Source organism: Manis javanica, chromosome 5 (genome assembly GCF_040802235.1).
Source record: "Manis javanica isolate MJ-LG chromosome 5, MJ_LKY, whole genome shotgun sequence".
In the NCBI taxonomy this organism is placed as follows: domain Eukaryota; kingdom Metazoa; phylum Chordata; class Mammalia; order Pholidota; family Manidae; genus Manis; species Manis javanica.
In genome coordinates, this window is record NC_133160.1 from 149,304,222 (window position 1) to 149,329,966 (window position 25,745).

At 35.8% G+C, this 25,745-nt stretch overlaps 1 protein-coding gene and 1 long non-coding RNA gene across 10 annotated transcripts in view; one reads left to right on the forward strand and one right to left on the reverse strand.

The window, feature by feature from the left end:
• PCDH7 (protocadherin 7) overlaps positions 1–25,745 on the reverse strand; it is a 404,329-nt gene that overhangs the window by 237,610 nt on the left and 140,974 nt on the right. The gene's annotated exons all lie outside the window — the stretch shown is intronic.
• On the forward strand, positions 13,503–25,704 carry LOC140849643 (uncharacterized). The gene is made up of 3 exons (XR_012131773.1): positions 13,503–14,031; positions 22,086–22,272; positions 24,519–25,704. It is a non-coding gene; the product is annotated as an uncharacterized lncRNA (long non-coding RNA).

The window sequence follows — 25,745 nt, forward strand, 5'->3', positions numbered from 1 at the left end:
CCAACTAGGACAAGTTACTCTTTCCATATCTTATGGCTTCCGTGCCCTGATACTTGAATACACATGGTATCATAACAAGCAGCATTTACCTTCTTGATGGTGTGTTGCTCCTGTCAGGTAACACAGTGTCTTAATTAATTAAAATACTTGATGCCTTAAGAAAATTATTCTTGAGCAGTAAAAATTTCAAGAACTGTGCAACTGACAATTGAGAAAAGTTTGAGGAAGGAGATCAAATTCAAATCATAAATGGTTTGCTATTCTTCCTTCAGCTGTAAATAGCAGTAGACTTGGAAGCTGATACTGTAGCCTTCTCATTTCAGTAGGAATTCAACACATTTTTTGGTTTCCTTTGCTCACACTAGCTTTACCATTCATAAGCACTATGACATACGGCAAGATATTTAATTCCTCTCTCTGTTTCCTAATTTCTAATATAGGGGAAAAACTGGGAGCACTACATCAGAGTGCAGCTAAGAGATTTAGGTTCAGACTCACAATCCAGTGAGTCCTAATATTTATGTGCATGGCAATCACTTGGGAAATAGTTCAAAACTCAAAAGCCCGCTAGCCTCATATTCAGAACAACCAATTCTGGTGATTCAGGTAAAAAACAAACAAGCAAGCAGATGACTGTGATGCACACCAAATTTTGGGAATCACTGATATAAAACACTAAGTACATTATTTGTTTTATTAATATTACAATTGCTATTAACATTGCCACTATTATGGCTAACACTGAGATGCTCCAAATAGCTGGAAATCGAGGGGAATTCAGGTCACCCCTAATCAGGGCATTTAGTGATGGCAAGAGTCAGTGCCAAGAATTACAGCCATTCATTGCTCCTTCCACCCCACACCACCGCATACATAAAAAAATGTATGTGGTGAAGAATTCATGCAAGATGGTAGGGTACAGCATCATAGTCAAGTGAGTTCTGTTCTAGAAAGATTCTGGGGCATGTTAAGAAGACAGATTTCAAAGGATGGACTCAATAGTAAAGATAAAACCAAAAAGCAAAAGGACATCTTGGAAGTTACCTGATGCTTCAGCCTTGTCCTGGAGGACATGTTCCTGCTCCCCTCTGGCTGGTTGGAAAGCCTAACTCAAATGAGAGATATCCTACCTCACGCAGGGCAGGCTCAGAGGGGATGAGTCTCACAGGAGGGCCTTTATCTTATGGCCCATAAGATAAGATATAAGGAGCTGAGAATGATGAAGGCATGGTGAATTAGGCAAGGGGTGATTATTTGAACAGAAACAACAAAAATTGACACATACACAAAATATGCATGTCGGGAAAGTCACAATAAGGGCAATGTTTATCACTACCAATAGTAAGAAATAAATTTTGCATCCCTATCTTGTACACACACACACACACACACACACACACACACACACACACACACATATATATAAAACCATATTCCATGTCATTCTCTTCTCTTCTTTAACTTAAAAATGCTGGTTATGATTCACAAAATCGATTATGTGACCTATTACTGGGTCTTATTTAGAGTGTAAGAAAAAAATGGCATGTGTTAAGAAATGGAGATTTCAGCCCCATTTTCATCCCCAAGATATATATTTGATAGTTCTGGGGTAGGAGTCAGGAATGTGCATTTTATAAGCATCCTTGGTAATTCCAATGTCTAGAAATACTGTGACCTTCAGAGGTAAAATCTGCATTCAGATATAATCTCACCTTCCCCGATGCCCTCACCTTCCCGCCCCTGTACTTCTCTGCTAGACGCCAGAACTGGAGCTGACTTGAAGCCTGACTCAATCCCATGTCTGGCCCCATATTAAACAGATGAATAAACTGAGGCCCTAAGGAGGGAAGTGCCAAACTTACATTTAGAACCTCTTTCTCATCTAACTGGTCTTTAAATTCCTTCATGTTTAAATAGATGTCAGAGTTCAACAAGAACCAAACTGAAAGAAAGACTAAACAAACAAAACCCAGAAAACCTCAAATTCAATTGAAGGTTTACTTCATGCAGTTTCTCGCCCCAGGCTACTTTTGTGGTTAGAAAATAGGAACACGTTAAACCAATTTGACTGAACTCTACTTTTAATGTAGCATATTTATCTTACTGAAAATTGGAAAACTTAACTTCTCAATTTTCTTATTAAGGTTCAACTACAAATGTACCTTTGAGGGGAAAGAGAGAACATTAGCAAGGTACTCTGGAGCTGCATTAGTGAAGACCATTACAGGGCTGAGAGCTGCTGATTAGACCAAGCTCTAAAGATGTTTCTCATTATTGCTTAAGAAGCAGGTATACTGTACTAATTGTCTAAAATTTGAGCAAAAGTTTCAAATAAAACTAGAAGAAATTTTGCTACCATTCTCATGGTATAACGACAATAAAATAAATATGACCCAATTTATTTGTGTATAATATTGACAGTTACTTATGACTTATTTCAGAGGGACAAACAGCTGTGTGTTTAAATTTAGCTTGCCTGATTACATTTACTGACTATTATCAAGAACAAAATTATTAACTCACATAACTTCTGTTAGGGAGTTTATGAATTATGGAAGCCTTTCTCTTTTAAGCCTGTAATCAATAGAAATACATCTGACTAATACCCAAAACAAATACCTTTATATAATCTTATTAAAATATTCTTATTAATCAGTTATTTTATATTAATAATTAAAGGAGACCCTTCTGTAGCTAAAGATATATTTTATACTTGGAATTCCCGTAAAATAACCTTAAAAATTTCTGCAAATACTTTGGATATATAAATATTTGAAGTTACTGAATTACCATCATGACTTAGTAGACTATATACTACTTGACAAAATATTGTTGAATGAATGAAGTAAGAAATGAAAGAATGATTTTTAAATCTCATATCTTCAAGCCCTTTAAATATTCACATTATCTCTTCAAAAGGAGTTTCTGAGGCAGTTTAGTGGTAAAAACAGAAGAAATGGCAGCAAGCAGAAGAGAAGTGAAAATGTTTGCATAACTATTCAAAAGCATGCTGAGGTCATTTATGTGCAGATGTAAGTGTAAACTGCAAATAATTTACATGTTTTTTGCTTTACAAAGTAGTTTATGAAGACAATATAATGACAGTTACTAGTACAAGATACAGTAAATTTTCAAAGAAATAACTTTAACACATCTTTATCAGATTTTTCACTTCTTCATTAAAATTTTCCACACAATTAGTCTAGATTAGTGTGGTTTTACTATACCTAATTCATTGAAATTCATCTGTAAGGCTAAAAAGGAAAAAATAATAATTCCTTGCTCTAGTGATAAGGTTTGTACTATATATTCAAAGTATAATTTAGTTCATAACATTTACAAAAATGGAGTTTTGTTATGTTTGTCATCATGGTGAGTTAGAGCACAAGAGGGGAAAGAAAGCATGTACAGAAACAAACTATTAAGAGGCAGTTCAGCATTAGAGTAGCTGTTCAAATAAACAAAAGCAATTAAACTACATTCGAATAATTAAAAATTTCAACAAAGAACATTTTCTATTTTGTTTAGTTTCCACTTTCATAGCAAGAATTTAGTGCTTGTTCAAACCCGTATAACTAAATTGTAAATTAAATGCCCTCTAGAAATACCGAATTTACAGTCCAAAATGCAAATATAACTGGATTTAGTGAGAAGTTGTTTATGAGGTAGTGAAAGGGGGGGAAAATGTCATTAGAATATTTAGAGTTCTGTCATGGAGTTCAGAAAGAAACAATTACCCCTGCAAGTCATCACATATGCAGTGAAAATCATTCTTGCTTATAATATTGGATGGAGCCCTTTGAATACCCTTGACATTGAACCACAGTTCTATGTAGGGTGCTTTTAGATGAAATGGAAGAAAATAAAGCATTGATAGAGTTTTGAATTATTGATACATTCATTGCACAAAACAGGTATCTTCATTGCCCACATCCTTCCATGTGCTCAGCTTTACTTTGAATGGGTTTACTGTCATTTAGATTCATTTGTCATATAAATTCAATCTGAGTAAGGTGACATCTAGTATGGAGTCTGCCACAGGCATGGGGCCAGGAAAACCCAGTCCTTGGGGCAACTGGCATCAGGGTTCTTAAATTTTTACTTTCTTCGGGGAAGAAGAGTTGTCTTTTCCACACCCTGGGATGGTCTGCAATGTAGCAGGATAGGAAATGTTTTCTGAAGAAACAAGTGTTGCTCTGCCTCCTCTTGGAAACAAAATAAACGGAGGAAAATAACATTCATGTTAGGAGAGCAGGTGGAAGAATGGAGAGATAGACACTTTGCGAAATACAGCTATACTCTACATGACATTAGACATACATCACATGTTCCTGTAGCCAAATTGTTGGAAGCACTCTACTAAGTTCATTTTTTAAAGATCACTTTCATTTTCTGGTTATCTTACATCAGATACATAAGTATTTCTTTTGCTCTACATAGCTGAGATCATATGCCATGAATACTACAGATGAATGCACAAGACAGTGTGGTAAAATATTTAAACATACTCCTGATAATTTATTGCATGTCTTCCTGAATAGACTGGAAGATTCTCCAGAATGCTAGATTTGTCTCCCTTTGCATTCACCACTGCTATTGGCACAAAGTTATTACTATTTTTCCTGAACTATCACGTTCATATTGAAAATGTAGCTATTTAAATTTAAAAATATATATTAACTTAAAATCCTATAAAGAGAGAGGATATATATCACCTCTGGTATAAGAAAATGAAACTGATGCATGACATAGTACTATGATAAAAATGAAATAACAATATAATAAAAATAAGTATAATTTATTTAGCACCTACCAATTTACTAAGTATAATGCTTCAGGTTTTACATATGCTGCTTAATTTATTTCTCACAAGAACCATATGGCATGTGAATTATTACCTGTATCTTACAGAGAATGAACCTGAGTTTTAGAGGGTGGAAAACATTCCAACAATGGAACAGAAGGAGGCAGAGCCAAAATGGAAACAGGTTCTGGATCATTCCACTCTTGGAGTTGCTTTTTAATCTAGTAGTAGTCCTGTGGTCCATATTAAAACATCTGTATTTTTGCATCATATATTTCTCATGACCAAAGCTTACATTCACAAGATCATATACCTGAATTAAATGCTGATGTTATGACCTCAAAGCATAGAATCTTCTTTTCCCGAAGGCATCTGGTCTCTAGACCATGCCCTTGGCCTCACTGATTCCACACTGTAATCAACCGGGCCTCTCTGAGAATCTAAAACTCCAAGGAGACCGATAAATATTCAGAAGTGCATACTTTTCATAGACATTGAAAACATATTTTCCTATCAATTCATTTCATAGGACTTCAATCTAGCAGAGTTGTTCTTTGTGATAAGTGTTCACTGTAGGGTGTTGTTGTCTGGGTTGATGGCAATCAAAAACCTGCCTAAATTGACTGCAAAATGTTAAGCATCTGCAGTCCTACACTTTCATTGGAGATGATTCTTTAGAATGTGTGGCTCATATTCCTGCAGGAATAATTTCTTAAAAATAATAATAGCCCAAGCAGTTAATAAATCATTATCAAGATTGAAAGACTCTATATCTAAATCTTCCACAGGGTAGATAGGTATCTGCTGGGCATTCTACACTGTCACCTAGAACCTATAAAAGTATATGCTTGGCTTTAACTACTAGTGACCTCCTTCTATCATAATTATTACATGAATCCTTCATGGGGATGACCTAGAGTATACCACTCTTTGGACACTTTTCTAGCCTACTCAGCCATGGGGATACATGCAGGTATGTGTAAGTGGCAGTTAATTTTTCATATGGAAGGCATTTGGTCCCAAGAAGAAAAAGAATACTTTGAGAAACAATTACTAAAATAAATAGTACATTTTGTTGCAAAAGAAATTCACCTCTGGCTTAATCCACAAATGGCATTATAATTTGTGTAAACATGATAGCCAGTTTCTTTGTCATATACTCAAATTTAACTAAATGAGGCTTACCACCAAGAGATGAACCTTCCAGATCATACATATTGTAAGTCACATTTCTGCAGACCTGTTAGCACACATATCTGCAGACCTGAATATGTGTTAAATTTCTGATGTGTCTTCCAATGGGTTTCAGCCCTGGGCAAGTTCACTATGGATTCAGTGAAACCAAGGAATGACAATGGAATGTTCTTGGGGTGAAAGGGTTTATTACCCAGCTTGTTCTCCCAGCAATAGGTGGAGCATGAGAATACATATGCATCCAACAGTCTGCAGGTCTGTAATCCTCCTTCATCTCTGCCTCCGCCCAGAACACTGGGCAGTTCTTTATACAGAGACTCAGTCAATAATAGCTAATTGCCTAGGGTGTGGAAGCAGTAGCCTAGCAGCAGGCCAGTACATCATCAAGTAGTTTAGGGTCAGGTGAGGACCCTGCCCATAGGAACCTTCACTTTATGCACATAATGTTAAATACAAAAATGGAAATAGCCGTGAGTAAAGTAATAGGAAGATAATTGCTACCACCATTACAGTCTACTGACTACTGGTATTGGTGGCACTTTTAAATTTAATATCATATATATACATAAAATCTTTTCTCCTTATGTGAGAGGAATGTCAATTCATACATATTGAATTTAGGTTAGTTCTTTTTTGGAAAGTAAAATAAACCACTTATTAAGTTACCACAAACTTGGGAGAACAATGAAAATGGTAGCTTGTAAAATATTTGTTGAAAATAGTATCTTATTTTAATTTTTCAAACAAAAGTATTTCCTGCTTCTTTCATCATGGAAGACAATCTAGTTGAAATTTTAAAATTATATAGTATGTGGCAAAGAACATATAAAATGTAACAGAGTAATTTTCTATGAAGAACATAAAAAATGTATTCAGAAACATGAGTCTAGAATACTTGTACAACATTTTAAACAATGGTAATCACATTCCAGTATGCTAGTCAGACGTAATGAGAGGGCAGTTTCATGGCTCAGAGCAATCAGCTGTGGAAAAAATTGTGGCCCATTTTCGTTGTGGAAGAGGAAGTGGCTCAGGCAAACAAGAAATGACAAATCAGTGGGAGGGGTCAGTACATACTATTTAACTGAGAATTCTTCAGTGTCCCAATCCATGAAAAGACTCATCAAATGTATTTCCTCTATTTGGGGGAATACAGTACAATCAATAAATTATATATGTGTGTGTGTGTGTGTACATATATATATGTACACACACACACACACACACATACACTGCACTTCCCAGAGTTTCCAGTGTATCAATTACTTCAGAAAACACTGGGGAGATATTGCCATATTCCACCTAGGTGACGCATATATACATATATATTCCTTCTTTGTTATCTCATTTCCTATATGCATTATATACATAAAAAGAAGATTCATAAGAATAACATATTAAGATGTAATCATTCATCTCACAAAAAAGATCTTCATTTACCAATTCACAGTTTAAATCCATCAGAGAAAAGGAGTACTGAACATATATAATTTTTCACAAACCAATGCATGCAATATATTGCATATAAAAGGCTCCACTTCAGAATTCTGTTTGGAGAGACTATTTTCTTCTGTTAATATTATTTGATTCAGTTTCTAATTCACTGTGAAATATTCCAATAACTTTTAATATCTTCTCAGTTATCACTCTGAATAACTGGAAATGGGATCACTCTTCTGTATTTCTTTCCTTTTCGTATATACTACATCAATGTGCAGCTTACAGAATTCATCTTTCCATCTAGTCTATTTGAAAACTAACAGATAGTAATTCCTATCAATGTTTTTCCATATTTTATATAATAAGATGTTTAGGGTAATGCCATATAAAAGCCATTAACTTATTGAACATTCAAAATTTTTTGGCAGAATCTCTCTTTTTCCTATCTATTCAATGTGAAATGTGTCAGTGCACATAAATTCTCAGGAAAATGTTCCCCTGATCAAATCAACTGTCACCTAGGTGGAAAATGGCAATATCCCCCCAGTGTTTCCTGAAGTAATTGATACACTGGAAACTCTAGGAAGTGCACTTTAAGTCTTAATAGAAAAGAGCCAACTGAAAATTAGGGAAGAAACACACACCATCAACTAATTGGTTACAATGTGTCAGTAAGAATTAATATATTAGCCAATAAATGATCTTTGGTCATTTCTCCTCCTTTCCTTAATAGGCTTTGGGGCAGCTGTTCTAATTTCGTTTAGTTAAAGTTTATGGAATAATGGTTTTGGATCAGACACCATGGTAAGTTCACTCGGGACGTAATCATTTCCTCATAACAGGGAAGAGGAAGGCTTTAGGGATACGAAGCTCCTAATCAATCATTCAATTAATCTACATCTGACTTGGTGTTTTAGTTCTATAAATTATTCTACATATTTATATGCAGTGATGTATCTCTGGGTTAGGTTGAAATAAGGGGTAATATTTCTACACCACTATGAATTTAAAAAAAGGAAAGACTGAAATTATAGTGCTAGAATCCAGATCCTGCTAGAGAAAAGCAACTCTCTTTCAGTCCATTTAGTAGAAAACCTTTCTCCCTTTACCTGAGTGGCTCAAAACAGTTAACCTACCTCCAAATGTAATCAAATGTATTCTCCTGCCTGTAGTAAAATAGAGTTGATTGTTTACTATCACATGAAACTTAACTTAGAAACCAAGTTAATTATTTTAATGAGTAGAGAGGGGTTAATAGATGATTCAAAATGACAGTTGGTGATTAAAGGCCTCTTTCTCACTTTAACAGAGCTAGAGAAAGTGATTTTAAAAAAATGTGGCAGAAGATTTATAAAATTTAATCTCATATGACCGCAATAAGAGTTTTCATTTTTCATCAAGCATTTATGGAGCCCTACCTATGAGCCTATGCCTGACCTTGGGGGACATTCTATCTATGTTAATTCAGCATGACTAATAGCAAACAGGCCCTCATGTACCTGGGTTGCTACAATAATTCTAAAGAAAATATTGCCTTTTTTGGTGACGTTAGTAACTTCACTTGCACATTACTGAAACGTTACTGGTACCATTTATTATACTAGGTAAATAGAAGGTTTTAAATATACCCTTATAAATACTATTACTTCTTTTCAAAAGAATGTTGGTACAATGCACTTCTACATAAATATCTTATGCATGCCACTTTTCCTAGAAACCTACAAATTATTGACTCTTTTTTCTCTGTGACCTTGAAAACTATTAAGATAAACTACTTGAACTTCATTAATGTACATCAAAATAAATTAATTCTTTTAAAAGATTCCCAAATCTACCCAGGAGCAAAGTCGATCATATATTTAGGTTTAAGTATTCAGAACATTTTATTTTCAGTGGTTGATATTGACTACATAGTGATCAAACAAATAATAAATGATGAAATCTAATGCAATTTCATCTTTTAGCAGACACACAAAACAAAGCGCATTATAAATCATGTACTAGTCTAAGGTATTTATACAGAGCATGCAATTAAAATGAAAGTATATTAAGTGTGTAGGACACTTTTTCTATCACTTCGTTTTCAGAATCCTTCAAATTAAATGAGTATGAATTGCATTAAATGAAAATAAGACACACTTGGCATACAAATTATGACTCTCTTTGACAGTGATTTTCATTTTCTATGTTTTAAAAGATATCCCTATAAATAGTTGTCAATGGCAAATTTTATTGTTTTTATTTCTGAACGTCTGCTAACAATGTCTCCTTAGTTTATGGTTGAAATCATCACAAGCAGTTGCTGCTCACATAACATGGCAAAGCCACATAACAACATTTTCTTTGATGTCTATGCTGATGCCCAATCTGAACTGATTACGATCCTTCTGTGTTACGCAGCTCTATTGTTGCACTTACCTTACAGTGTTACAATTGTTCAATTCCATATTTTCCTGCCTACTAAGACATTTCATTTAGTGAAGTTAGGGCTGATTTTTGTCTCTGCTGTTGAGCACAAAGCAGACTGTCTACATTTTTCCGGTACTATAACATTATGAAGCTTATTGTTCTATTAACTTAAAGTCTCATGCTGTTGAACATCACTATGAAAGTTCTCTCAGTATTTTAGATTCTAAAAGTTTTGTAATGTAGTCTAAGATCAATTTGCCATAGCTTATAAATGTTAATTTTTATTTGTAAAGAAGACAAAAGTGAAATATGTTCCCTTTGTATATTCCAAACCATATTAAACTTATTTTATTGAACACCTGAGTGACTACTTTCAAACTACCCCATACATGTTTAACTAACATACACCTACTTTTAAATTCATTCATTCAAACCAACTTAATGGATAGGACTAAAGTAAATCTATAGTATGCTCAAACCTGTTTTTCTATACATCATTTCAAATATACACAAAATTTTGAAAATAGTATATTGAATTCCTGTGTATACACTGACCAGTCCCTCCAACTGTTATCCAAGAGCAAGCCTGCCCTAACCAATCTTCTGTCCATATTCCTTCCTTGACACCCACTAGAAAACAAGTCCCAGAAACCACTTCATTTCATCTATATTTTACTAATAACATCAATAGAATATGGACTGTTTTAACCAAACCACAACACCATCCCTCTTAAATAATTAACACTATTTCCTTAATACCATCAAATATCCAGTCAGTGTTCACATGCCCAACTGTTTCGTACATGAAATAATTTGTTCTATGTTTTTAAAGTGGAATCTGAATAAATTCCACACATAACATGACAACTGATCGCTGCTTCTTTTAACCTATTGGTGTTCTATCTCCCTCTATATTTCTTCTTGCCACATGTTTTTGAAGAGTAATAGAGGTATTTATTTATTGGTTTGCTGTTGCATTTCAGCATGGTCTGATTTTGCTCTTTGCATTCTTGGGTCCACTTCAACATATAAAAACTTACCAGATCCTCTGTGTTTTATAAAGACTACTTCAGGGAAAGGACCTACAGTATTTTCCATGTTTGGACTTTAAGACTGTGGCAGATCTGTTACATATAACCATTTAGGAGAAAACAAAGCTCACTGTTTCTTCTGTTATTAAAATCAGATAAATGCAACGTGAGTGCAGACTGATATATTTCACTGAGTGCAAGTTCATTTGTCTCCAAGTTCTGGCACACAAACCTTCACATGTAAGATTGAATGTGCCTGCCTTTGCAGTTTGTATCACATCTAAACTGTTGAATATAAAAGTAACAAAAATATTTAGACCAAATTCTAATAACATTTGTTTCATGTTTTATGGTGAAAAAAAGTTCTAAAAAATGAAGGGAATGCCTTTGCTTATGTACATGAAGTACTAGGGCAAAACATGGTATACTATGGATAATAAATATGTATTTACCTTTTTCTGTAGCCCTAAATTGCATATGGCACTTGACAATGTGGCTCACTGTATTAGAGACAACACAATAACCATTTATTGACTGCCTGCTATATTCTACTATTCTGGACTTCTAGGATATAAAGAATAATTTGAAAAGTTTTCAATAGCATATGAAAAAAAAACACATACACACAGGTGACCGCTGTAATCTTATCATGGTACACATATGCTTAAGACAACCTCAGCTGTAAGAATTCAAGTTGAAAAGAAACAATGGTTATTTCAGTAAATCTGATATCCTTACTATGAACAGAAGATTATTATTTAGTCATGGCTAACTTAATAGACCACCGCTTTATTTACTAAGAATAAGATTTTGACCTTATTCAGTGCTCTTAAGTATGACTCATACATGCTTGTGCACACACACACACACACACACACATACAGATATCTCAAAAGAAGATAAAACTTCTCTTGAAAGAGACTGAGGAGCGAAGAACACTTGCCTGTTGCTTATTACATACCATGTGCCATTATAAGTGTTTTGTTCCCTTTAACTTATTTAATTCACTCAACACTTAATACATAATACGAATTACTATATATGAGAAAACTCAGTTTCAGCAATTTGCCTGATGTCTCACACTAATAAAGTGACAGAGCTGGGACTCATACTTACCATACATGCCATATATACATATCACAGAGTCTGTGTTATAACCAGTCGGGTACACTGCCTTTTAACCAAAGCATGTATGTGACAAACAAAGGAGGAGAAGCTAACTGTGTCATCCCGGCTGGAATTAGATTGCCTGAGTTTGGATTCTGGCTCCATGGCCGTGTGCGATGTACTTCAGGCCTCCTTTCGCCTGGTAAAATGTGAATGTTGATGGTACTGCAAGAATTCATGAAAATGGTGTGGATGGTGTTTGGCAACTAAGTAGTAAGGTGCTCAAAAATGGTAGCTTTTTGAAAATCATTATATGCCCCTAACATAGGTCATGGGAGCCACCATATCTAATATTTAATATTAAAATAAATAGAAAATGAGGTAGGGAAAAATATGTCTTCTCCTGCCTCCCACAGAAATGAAAAATTATAAAAGGAAACCGAAAGTGGTAAAGGGAGCCAATTTGTCAAGAAAGATTAAAGACTATAAGCTACTCGCACAGGGACCTCACTTGGTGTTCACTCTGACCCCACACCAAAAGAGCTCTTATGCCCATGTTACAGTCAGGACAACTGAGTCTCGGGGATCATTCGAAATCACAGTCAGTAAATGGTAAAACCAGGAGGATTTGAAACCACATCTCTCTGGCATCATACTTCTACCCAAGAGCTTTTCATACTGCAGGTCACAATTTAAAGAGTTATAAAATTATTTTAGGGGATTGCAACCAAGATTTTTAAAAATAGAATAGTAAAGAAGACAAGAGAAAATATTCATGGGCATCCCAGGAAGTAAAAGCAAATAGTATTTTGTGAAAATGTTGCAGTTATATGTGCATGTGTGTACCCACAGGTCCACTGAGTTGCCATGGAAATTGTATTTGTTAACGTCTGGAGCATTCAAAAATTAGAATCACACAGTACCATGTCACATTCTTCATGTTGGTGCAATAGTCAAACAAATATTTATTGATGCCCAAACTACTGAGATCATGATCCAATAATTGGTTGGATTTATACATACTCTCAAAGTACATCAGGGAAAAGAGACAAAAGATCAAAGCATGTATAGACGCACACATGCCATACACACACACATACATGTATATGGATAAATTAGTGTGTGGCTTTTTGCTCTGTCTCACGTTCCCAGGAAGTATGAGGAGAATATGGCTTGGTGGTTATACCATCACTAACTCGCTGAGTGGGTTGATACATCAATTACATTTTATGTTCCTTAGGTTTTTCCTCTATAAAAAAGAAGATAACAATTCCTTCCCTCTAATTACCTCCGTGGGACTCTGAGCTATTTAGGCAAAAGTCAGTCAGTGATTTAGAGAAATAGTCAGGGGAAAGGTGGCTGTGTGTGTGTGTGTGTGTGTCTGTGTGTGTGTGTGCGCGCATGCACAGACACACTTGCTTAATAGCCGAAACCGGTGTGTGTGTGTGTGTGTGTGTGTGTGTGTGCGTGTGCGCGCGTGCGCGCACACGCACAGACACACTTGCTTAATAGAGGAAATCGGTGCTGACAAGAAGAATGGCAAAGTGTGAGATAACAAGGCCAAGTACACGTCACAATGAGAGAAATCACAGCTTCCTGAGATCAATAACGGGATATCCCTAACACCTGGCTGAGTTTGTAGATAGTAAGAGTCACAGGTGATAAACTGGGAAAATATGAAGTGCCAGAGAAGTGGGGTAGTCTCCACAGATACAGGAAAAAGCCCGCTAAGAAGCACTGCCTACTGCTCTCTGGCCTAGGTTCAATCCTCAGTAACTGAAACAATTGCCAAGGTGGTGACTTCCACAAGCAAAAATTTTGCTTTGTTTTTATCTTCTTTCAGCTCTTCCAAGATTAAGGCACACAATGAAAGATTTATTTCTCCACATGACCAAAGCTCAGAGATGGCAGATTCTCCAAGTGTATATTTTATTTATTTTACCACTGGTAGAAAGAAAAAAGGTCTCTAGCAAACAACCTCTGAAGCAGTAAAGAATAAGCTTTCTCAGCACAGCTGGTCTCAAATTGTGGCATCCAGAGAAACAGGTATGTTCCCCCTTGGTGGCCTACAAGGCCGTCCCTCTGCTTTTTGGCCAGTTACGTTGCTAGTGTGGAAAACGGTTTGTATCAGTTATTTTATATATGACCCACATTTATATCTCAGCCTTGTTAAAAACAAAAATAAGTAAGTGGGGAAAAGAACAATTTTAGATTCAGAAAAATGCACGAAACCCCAACCCTATCAATTTAAGGACTATTTCTAAAGAGTTAGTTTCAAACAACACTGTTAAAAAAGTGAAGGTAAAACCTACAAGGTTCAATTTTGGCCAGTTTTAAACTTAGTGTGAGAGCAGCAGATAGCATGACTTATTGAAAGCACTTTTCAGTTTTCTGGGCAAAGTAATTTCTTAAATGAAAGGGCTCCTTTAGGCATGCACACACCTTCCAAAGCTGTTAAGAGACCTAACTGCAGTCACAAAGCTAGAAATGGTGGTAGGAGACAACTAGAACTCAGCCTCCTAATTTGTGTGAAAGCTAACACAAATTCTTCATTGATATCTGGTGGTGTAAATGTATGCTTGTTTCCATACATTTGTGGATAATTGTTCTTTCAATTGGCCGCACATCCATCCTTCTTCTGGTAGGATAACTATAGTTTCTAAATGAAATCACTCCTTTCCTACTCTCTGAACTTGTGGGAGATACGCTGATCCCACTCACCAACAATTATAGAATGGATCACAAGACCCAGTCGGCCTTTGTTTCCCATCTTCCAGGCCACAGTGATTGGTTCAATATGAGAAAATGTCCTGTGTATTCATACTGACTGCTCAAAGGAATTGATCCCAAAAAGTTGTGTGATCTGAGTTGGTTCAATGAGAGCTAATCTGATGGTCTTGGAGTTGAGAAGGTATGAATCTGAATTTATAGAGAACACCATGGAAGAGAGATAGTGTGGCCAAGACAGAGGAGAGCAAGGAGCACAAAGAAGCCACCAAATCTTGGTGTCATTGTTTGAGTCCCCAGATCCTGCCATGCACACAGCAATACTCTGCCTCAGGACTTCCAGTGAAGTCTGCCAATCAATTCGATTTTTGCACCTTCTATGTTTGTTTCACACTAATTCACTTCTCCCTGTTCTCATCATTGTTACTCCACATTACTCTTTGTTACTCAAACAGGAAACCATTTGCTGTATCTTTGCTAAATAAGGAGTGGTTGGCCTTGAGGCTTCAGGTACTTAAAGAAATAAGTAGGAAGCAAGAAACAATGGAAATATGTCTCAGAAGATAGAAGAACTCCTGTTCTTATGTTTGTTTTGTTTGTTTGCTTCAACTTTACACATTAGACACTCATATAGGGAGGTATATACATACCACCTTTTTCACTATTTTACCACAGTTAGTTAAAACATTCGGCTTTCTTCAACTATTTCTAGGTATTACATTTTGCTAAGAAGTTAAAAATCATCCTTAAGCTGTGATATAACTAATAGGGATTCCATGAAATATTCCATCAGTCAATTTAATAATTTTAATTGTTCAACAATTTGTTTAGTGTTAGGTTAGAAGTGGGAGTTCCAAACTGTGGGATCTGAAATGGAAAATATAAACAGGGTTTAGGGGGTCTGTTAACCACTGAAGTTGTATGCAAGGTATATTTAGGTATTTGTTTTGCAGGGAAAGGATGCTACTTTTTTCAAATTCTCAAAGAGGTCTATAACCCAGAAAATGTTATTAAATAGGACAAGCAGAGGAATTTTGATCTTTAACAAGCAAATCAAGGGATGAGGTATGTTACTGTGTTTTCATGATTTCCATTTTCTATTTATCTTGCTGAAAACCAGCTTTCAGTATAATGTTAGGATCTGCAGGTGGCTGGGTTATAAATATGTAAAATGAACCATGACATAATCTGCTCAATATTGCATATCATCATAGCAATAATTGCTTTATTGTTTCAGTGATCAAGGTCCCTGCCAGTAAGCATAATCCAATGAGAATTAAATGTAAGAAGCGTATCTCTATGATATCACAATTAAGCTCAGTACAGATAGACCTGAACTTTACAGACCAATTTATATACTTTCAAGGATATCACAACATAAATGGTAAGAATTCTGCACTTTGGGATGAAATTTGGCAAAAATACACTGGTACGACTTATGTGACCCAGTTCTAAAATTTAAACTGATCTTATATAAAGATTTTCCTCTTAAGGCACATCCAGTTATGTTAATCTTGGAAAATAATCACTTCTTGTGCTTTTATGTTACTTATTGAAAGAATAAAGGAACAAACCAAGACAGGAGGGAAGAAAGGAAGGAAGGACAGAAAGAAGGAAGAAAGGGAGAAATGAGGAGGGGAGGGGAGAGGAAGACTGGAAGCCAAGTATTTTTTTGTATTAACTGCAAATTTGCAGAGAAACTCGCATTTCCCTCTAAGTTCTACTGCTTTGATTTTGCTCCATTTCCTAATTATTTTATAATAGTTAATATATATATTTTTCTGAACACTGTTAAAAGAGATATTTTTAATATTTTTCCCCATCCAGTTATATTAGTTAGGAGTCTGGTGGCTAGGTAGCTAAGCAAAGAAACCAAAAAAAACACAAAAAACCAAATGCAAAAAATCACCACAAAAACAGTAGCTTAATAACAGAAATCTATGTTATGACAAGGTCTAGAGGTGAGTGATCCAGCTGTCAGCATGGTTTGGCTCCAGAAGGTCACTTGGATACCCACTCCTTCCAACTTGTCCTACCACACTATGCAGAAGCTCAGTGTGGGTCAGGGCTACTGGCTGTCCTTCAACATCCATTCTATCCTCTTCCCCAACACACAAACCCCATGGAAGGTCAGAAAGAGACAACATTTCTCAATCTCCCTTGCAGGTAGTTAAGCTTATTTAATTAATTTGTGGGCATGTGTGCAGACATGATACAGGAAAGTTAGATCACACTTTTAAGGGAAAAGAGGTGACCTCCCATGCATTTTCACTCTCTTACCACTGGCTGAAATACAGATATCATGGAGAACCATGAGAGCCCCAGTAGCCCAGTAAGTGCGGGGAAGCATGAAATCAGAAGAACCAATACCTAAGAGCATAGAATCAAGCCATTGTACCAGCTGGGTTTTTAAGTGAGGGAGAAATAAGTGAGGGAGACAGTGCTTTTCTTTAAGCTGATGTTATTTGGTACTATGTCACAGCAATTGAGCCTGTATCCTAACTATTGCATCAAGACAGTATTTCCTACTCTGCCTCATACCTTTTTCTTCAGATACAAGCATACTTCCAAGTTCCTCCCGCTCCATTTTTGTCTACGATTGGGTTATTTTTGCTATAAGCAAAAAGACATCATAGCAATTTAGGATTCCCATTAAGAAAAAGACTAATAATGGTCTTCAGAACTTTTACTGATCTAACCAACCAAATTTCCATATCCAGACAAGACTTAATAATGGCTGATTTCCATCTCTAAGAACAGAAAATTTGGCCTGACAGGTTACGTACTGAATTTTCCACCAAAAACCAAGTAGCAACCAGTGTAAAAATAAGAATGAAATCTTAGAAAAACAGATTACAAGAAAGATAATAGGAGAGAGTTGCCAACAATATTCCTGAGCACTGACGTCAGAGACGTAAGGTACGTGCTTGGTGGCAGAAGAGCGGAGAGCGAGCAAGCCCTGAGGAGGCTGCGGGAGCGCTGACCTGTCATCACTGGCTGGCTGCCTAGTTTCTTCTAGGTCAAGCCTTCGTTTGTTTCATTTATCCTTAGAACAAGTTTTGTTGCCTTAGGCACGTTTTTCTTCGTTAACCACACCTTCCTCTTCTTACCGCTAGTCTCTGACTGATCAATACGCAGCACGATGTCAGAGTAATTTCCTTTTGATAAGACTCGTACTACTTCCTGACACTTTGCACATTTCATCCTTAATTATTTTCTGATTTTGACACCAGATAGAAAGGTCTTGTCCTGCTAACAGGCATTTGGTCCTCCACACATTAGTCCAACTTCTGCTCAGCCCTGGCCCGTGGAGCTTCTTTGTTCTGTCTTTGCACCTGCCACCCTCCCAAAAGACATGCTCCAGCCTCACTTGCTCTGATATCTTAAGTAGTCTTTTACTTTTATCTAATTCACTACTCTTCTCAAAAACACATCTTAAAACTTTCAGGTGTCCCTCAATCATTATTAAGGAGGCTTTATATATGGAGGGAAAAAACTGAACACAAGAAAGTATTATCTGTCTGGGGTGGTACAGAATATATTACAAAATATAGGTCATAGATAAATGACTTAGATCTCCACCTTCTGTTTCTCAAGTAAATACCTGTTCTCTAGAGTTAAAAGTATTTTAAAACTAAAGGTCTTAACAAATGTACCTCAAAATCAGCATGCAATTTTAGGATGCAAATATATAGTATTACAACAAAGTATCCTTCTGAATGTGTTAAGGATAGCGGGAGTACCTACACTATTATTATCTACACCATCTTTAATACATTTTTGGATCTTAAATATAAAAAGGTAATAATAGGAACTGTTGTTTAAACTTCTCATATCTTATGTACATTAAGCCTAAAATAAATATACATTTAATATATCACATATTTAGTATATGTTTACTGCAAACTTGGCCTATAAATAATTTCTATTCTGATGTGACTTCCTATTCCCTAGATGATAAAAGATAAGAATATTAACACTAAAGGTTTATGCTAATGCAAATTGTAATCTGATACCTTCCCTGGTTGATAAATGAGTGAGTGGCCGAGGATGAGGAAGAAAGCTGGTGATTGAAGTTTCCTGTGACCGACATTCCTCACTGACATCACAGAAACACCATCAGTACTTAGGCATGTTATAGACGCACTTGGTTAGGAGTCACAAATGCTCTTTGGAGAAGAGTACAACCTCAGAAACTACTTACACAACTGTTCGCACACTACTTAAAACTGGTTAAACTAATTTTCTCCCCACATCCCATGACAAAAGAGAAACACAGGTCCCATTGAAATTAACAGCCTAATGTCTAGCCAGCACCAGGACTATTGGTTTCTTAAAAAAAGCTTTGCTGAATTTAATTAGTAGTTTGTTAAAACCTATACATGCTTATGTTACTCTACAAGAAGTTATGTCAAAGAAATAATCAATCTTCCCATGTTTTCTTCCGTCTGCTACTTCTATAGCTTTTCTTCTTCCTTCCTAATTACAACCCTTTAATAAAATTTGTGCTTCATATCGAAAATTACCGAGTATCATAATTCTTCCAAATGGTAAAGATACCTCAAGACAAATGCTGGGCATAGAAGCCACAGGGCATAAATCTGCAAAGAAGTAAAAAGCTAACCTTTTCAAAGAATATTGTTCTCTCTCACTTACCAACTTTACATTTCCCTGTATGGCCGCGGAAGATGGCTGGTTAGCCAGAGACGGGTAAGATTCCTCAAGGGAGGAACAATCTAAGACAGGCACAGTCGCAGGGGGGCCATCAGGTGAGAAATTGGGGATCAACAGAGGTGAGGCTTAGAACCTCATCCCCGTTTTGAGAGAAATCTTCTGCATCCGTGGATATTTTGTTGCCCTTGTCTAGCTTGGATTAATACTTAGTCTATAGGCACAAACCTGATCATTTACATTTGCCCTCTTACAGCACTAAACTATGTTTTCTACCTTTATCTTGCATCTACCTACCACTTCAGCATTTTAGTAAAAAACAAACAAACAAACAAATAAATAAATATGGGAGAAATGTGGGATTCACATAGAAATCAAGTATAAAAATCAAACGAATAATCCTATCTGACTTGATTGTTTATAGTTCATGATGCGTGATCAAAACCGAAAGTTTCTGTGATATGACTGCCATTGCACTGTTCACCATGTAAGAACTTATTCACTATGTAAGAATTTGTTCACCATGTAAGAACTTGTTCGTTACACTTCAGAAGATTGGAGACTGTTGAGAATTAGGCTTGGGGTTGATTAATGATTGTGCATTGAGTCCCCTATACAGAATTTTATTGTTGTTAACAACCATTTGATCAATAAATATGAGAGATGCCGTCTCAAAAAAAAAAAAAAGCTTTGCTGAATGAATAAATGGTGACTATGTGTAGAAGATAGATAGAAAATTGGATTAATTAATTCTTCTTTAAGAATCTTAAGCTAAGAACTGTCAAAGCACATACAGATTCAGGGGACCCTCAGTTGTTTCCACATTAATTGAAAAGTAACCTGAAGTGAGTTCAGTGCTGAGAAGCTTCCAGTCTGTCTGTGCAGAAGAGAGCAATGCGATAACCCAGACAGAGGGTAACAGACTATTCCAGAAAATTTTTTTAAAAGTTAATTTCTGATTCTGATTCTGCCATAAACAGAATGATTAAGCTTAATCTTTAGTCTCTCATCTCTAGCATTAAAGAGGTAGATGTCTAGAAAGTCTGTGATATGGATTGAATTGTGTCTGCCCCAAATCCGTATGTTGAAGAACCTCAGAATATGACTTTATTTGGGCAGCGACAGGGTCTTTACAGAGATAATCCAGTTGAAGTGAGCTAAGGAGGATGGACCCTAATTCAATATGATTGGTGTCCTTACTAAAAAAGGGAAACTTGGGCAAAAGGGATATGCATACAGGGAGAATACTATGGTGAGCAGGAAGATGGCCATACAAGTCAAGGAGAGAAGCCTGGCACAGCTACTTCCCTCCCAGCCCTCAGACGGAACAGAGAGCCTTGATTCCAGACTTCTAGCCTCCAGAATTATGAGACAAGGAATGTTTGTTGCATAGGCCACCCAGTTTGTAATGCTTTATTACAGCAACTCTAGCAAACTAATTCATTCTCTAACTCTAAAATACTATGATTTTGGAGAAGAGAGACTTCCACAGACTGAAAAAATCCTACTAGATGCAGATTGGAAAAAACAATGAGCAGAGATACGGGGATTTGTATGATACACAAAGTCTGAGAGTGAGCACAAACCATAGCATACAGTTGGTCCTTGAACATGGGTTTGATGGACAAGGATCCACTTATCTGTGGACTTTTTCAATAAATAATCTAGAAACTTTTTTAGATATTTGCAACAATTTTTAAAAAGCTTTTCTTTTCCATAGCTTACTTTACTGTAGCAATATAGTATATATTATATAAAATACATATTGATCGACGTTTTATGCTATGGTAAGTCTTCAGGTCAGCAGTAGGTTATTGGTAGTTAATTCTGGGGGAGTCAAAAGTTGTTTTCAACTATGTGGAGGCCAATGCCCCTTACGCTTGCATTGATCAAAGGTCAACTATAGGAGCCACGGTAAAAATACTTATTGCTATTTAGTTAATTAATGAAAGGCTCCATTGACTATAACTGAAGAGCAAATGCTAAATTCCTCAGTGAGTGCAGGGTAGCCAAGTAATGGTTTCTACTATGGAAGAAAAGAGGAGTTGCCTAGAGAATCAGTATGAAAAGAGTTAAAGATTCACAAATTCATTAAATAAAGTAAATGATAATGAAATCTTTTTTCAAGTTCAATATTTAAAAATTTACACAGCCCAACTGAAACAACTAGGAATTTTCTGCATCACTAATTTATAGAGAGCCTTTAAATATTATTAAGGTGATGCAAACTTTTATTCCCTAAAATTGTTTTAAAACTCTCCAAGTTAAATAAGTAACAAAAATACAAAATGATATCTCTATGGATTTGAATTTATCCAAACTAGTGTCAGGTGGCATTTATATTATGAACACGGAGCATAACACATGCCATATTCAACACATAGAAATAAAAATATTCAGTTTTAAACTGAACTCATAACCCCTCGTGAATATACTGCAAAATCACTAACTGAAAAATTTTGAATATGATGGACATTTCCTTGTACTTTAAGAAAGTGAGAAAATAGCTAGAAGACCATCATAGTTAGTTCTCTGCAAGTAGGTCTGATCATTTAGGTTTCACATGTTTTTAAATTAAATTTGTATTTTTGTTACTAAAACCACATGTTCACTAGCTGAGCAGTTTTCTGATTAACTACTCTAATTCTAATTCTAGATTACTACTTAAATTCTGATGAATCTTCATTATTTGTTTCCAATAGAACAAGGCACTCTTCTGAAAATCACTAAGTCACTGTCACCAAGGAAAATACAGTAGACAAGAATTTTATCTTTGGTGTAGATCTTTCAAAACTTCTCAAGTATATATTGGAAAAATGTTATCCAATATAATTTCTTTGTATTAATCGAAAGGATTTAAAATGGCATCAAAATCTTCAGGTACAATAGGTAAGTATTTTACACCATAGTTGGCTCTAAAGCAAATTTCCATTTATTGAATTCCATTTTCCTTTAACTTCTCATTGTAACATGGGTGACAAACCTCAGATGTAGTGTGATCGGGGCACAGAATGGTTGTCTTAAAAGTCTAATGCCTTTATCCTCCATCATTGTGCAGAAATAGCATAGAGAATAAAAGAGAAACTATTCTTTCACCCTAATATAACTGATAAATCAGAAAAAGAAGTTACTTAGGCCTGAATAATCATCATGTATTCATTGAGTTCATTCCCTGACATAAATTCAGCAAAAATAAAATTCAGTAATATATCCGACTGCTGAGCAACAGGGGAAGCCAATTATAACAATGATGGCCATTATGAGTAGGTAACATTTACTGAGTGCTTATTAAGTGCCAGACACTGGCCTAATTGCTTTTCATGTATTAATACACTGAATCCTCATAAGCAAGCTAAAAGGTAGGCACCATCATTATCTCTATTTCAATGATGAGAAAACTGAGACACGTGATATTAAGGATCTTGCTCAAGATCAAACACCAGGAAGAGCCAGTCTGATTTCATAGTTCTTGCATATATTCATTTTATTATACTGCCTTTACAGAGGAAGATCTATATAGACAACTACATCTGAACACTTCCAATGAGCTAGGCACTGTGTGGATAACTTATGTAAACTGTCCTCATTTTACTGATGAGGGATTATCGCCTGCCAAGGTTAAGTCTTTCAAGGTCATAGTACTCAATTTATGGCCAGAATTTGAATTGAATGTGTCTGAATTCAAAGCTGGGATTTACTTCACAATGCTTACATCCAAGTTAAATGGACAAGAGTTTACCACAGGGTTCCAAAAACGACTGCCCACAAGCTACATCCAGCCTGCTGCCAGTTTTTGTAAGTAAAGTTTTATTGGAGTTTACATGAGCCATGCTCATTCATTTACTACTATCTGTGGAACTTGACACTGGTAGCCCTAGGAAATTAATACAATGCCCTTTAAGACATGCAGAGACAGACGACAGCACCAAATTTCTTGTTTCCAATAGTTTGTCAGAGGTTGACAACTGACTATGAACAGTTTTATTTTTTTTAGTAGATTTGTAATTGGGAGGCTGCCCAGCCAGAGACTGTATTTCTTTGTCCACAAGTTAGAGCCATGTGACTTGTACTTATCAATACAATATTAGAGGGGACAGAATAGCCCAAGTGACTAAGAAAACAAGTCTGCTTTCTTTAGGCTGCATACAAAGGATCTAGCAGTTGGCTCAGAAGCCCTAAGGGTGGTGGAGCCACAAGATAGAAGGAGATGGGCCTCAGGAAATAGTCAGTGAACAAAATGTTACCTTCTGCCAATTGGTGAATATGAGAGAAAAGTAAACTTCTGTCATGTTAAGCTGCTGTTTTTATGTTTTATCAGCTAATGTTACATTAACTATTAAACACAAAACCAAATTTCTCCCCAGTTCTAGAACCTGAACTTCCCATGGTATTATATTATGATTTCCCTATAAATAGTTTTAAAACCAAATAGGGAAGGAACCAATGTAAAGTTCACAAGCACAGTAATTCAAATCCGAGAACGTTTACCATCAGCACAAACTCCACAGAGGAGCCAAATAAAATACATGAAAGGAAAACATCCAAACTACTGCTATATGGTGAACAAAAAATGAGTAAGAGCTCAGAATTTTGGCCATAGGAGACGTTTACAGGTGCCATGAAATACAAAATCTAATGAAAAGTTTGAGTCGTGGATATCTGGGAAGGAAAAGCAACCCAAAATCAGTGAGACGCACAACAAAGACTGCTTGTTAAACAAAAGGTGAGGATAAAAGAGTCACACACAGCCACACAGCTCTCCTTTCTGAAAACAATGGCTTCTAAGTGATGCCAAATTGTGATCTTTCCATGGGTGCAATAGAGTAATCAATCAGTGCAATTTTTGCACGTCTTAGATGGAATAACACACTCAGCAGTGTCTCTTAAAGATAGGCCTTTAAACCTGCAACACCATGGAAGCTATCTATGGTTAGGAAGAAGATTGACCTGCCTTGAATAAACGAAGATGAAATGACAAATGCAAAAATTTCCATTTGAGACATTCCATGTCTTTCATCTTTTTTTAAGTAAATCAACTTGATTATTTTCTGAATTTGCATAGGTAAACTACAATTTATTAATTGAATTTTGATAATATTTCCTTTGACTTTGATTGCAAACTTCTTTTTTTACAGTAAGCCCTAATGAGAGTGCAGATTTATTTTCCTGGGATTGCATGCTGTTGCATGATCAGTAACTATGCTACCACCCTGGTGCTGGCACTATACCTGCTAATATTTCTGCGCTATCTGACAGAAAGGATCCAAGATTATCACGTTGTTCTCCATCACTAGCTGAGGAGAAAGAAAAAAAAAAGTTGGTAACATCCTTGGCTCTTTTTGATTTAGTATATTTTTAATTCTTTCTTTTTCATTTTACTACTTTTTCATATAAGCAAACTATTTTTGCAGATAAAAACCTCAGAAAGTAAAGGAAAAATCTTTGAGTAGAAGTCACACTATACATCAGAAAGCCAGAGTCACAGACAAAAACATCTGTCAACATATGGCCATGGGGATGCATCCCAACACTTCTGGGCTTGACAGTTTTACATTGGATGTGCTCTTGAGTAAAAGAACAAATTGCTTTTGTTTCCTTGGATTCTAAAACAATAGGCCTGTGCTAGGGATCAAGAATTTTCATTATTAGATTTTACCTTTCATCAGTCACACTTACATAAACATAGATATTTCTTTTCTCCCCCATCAGAGGGTTTATCATTTAGTTATGTGGTATAAATGCACAGAGGGCACAAAAACAAAAGAAAAGAAAAGAAAAAAAAAACTCAGCACAGGGAATTGCCATTACACAAACAGAAGTCTTTGAATAAACATCATAAAATGGAAGGTACTGAAGGTTCCTCATGGAAGTAGCTAAATCAGAACATATACAATGCCTGTGCCTACATGCTCAGGAAAAGGCAGAGACAATAGAAAGAAACTAAAGTCAGCAGTGCAATGTTTAAAATTGGGGTTTTGCAAGCAGCACCACTTTGTATGATCATAACATGCAAATGAACCTAAATCACCATTTCTTTATCTTTAAAATAGCATTATAACAGGGATTAAATGAGGTGATGTATGTAAAACACTTAGCACCAGGCCTGGTATATAGGAGTTTCGCCAGATATGGTGGCTTTAAAAAGTGAATATTCATAACCGTTGGAATCATTAACTGAAGTCCTAGTTAGTAGTGCATGAATTTTTATTTCTGTCAGAATGATTTTCTGACAGCACTACTGAAAAGTAGTGAAAATGATGGATTTTACAAGACGTGTAATGATGGATAATAACTATTAATAATAACTTACGTGGCTTCAAATTTGAGCCTCTTTTAGAGAAAAGTTTTGCGACATCCTCATA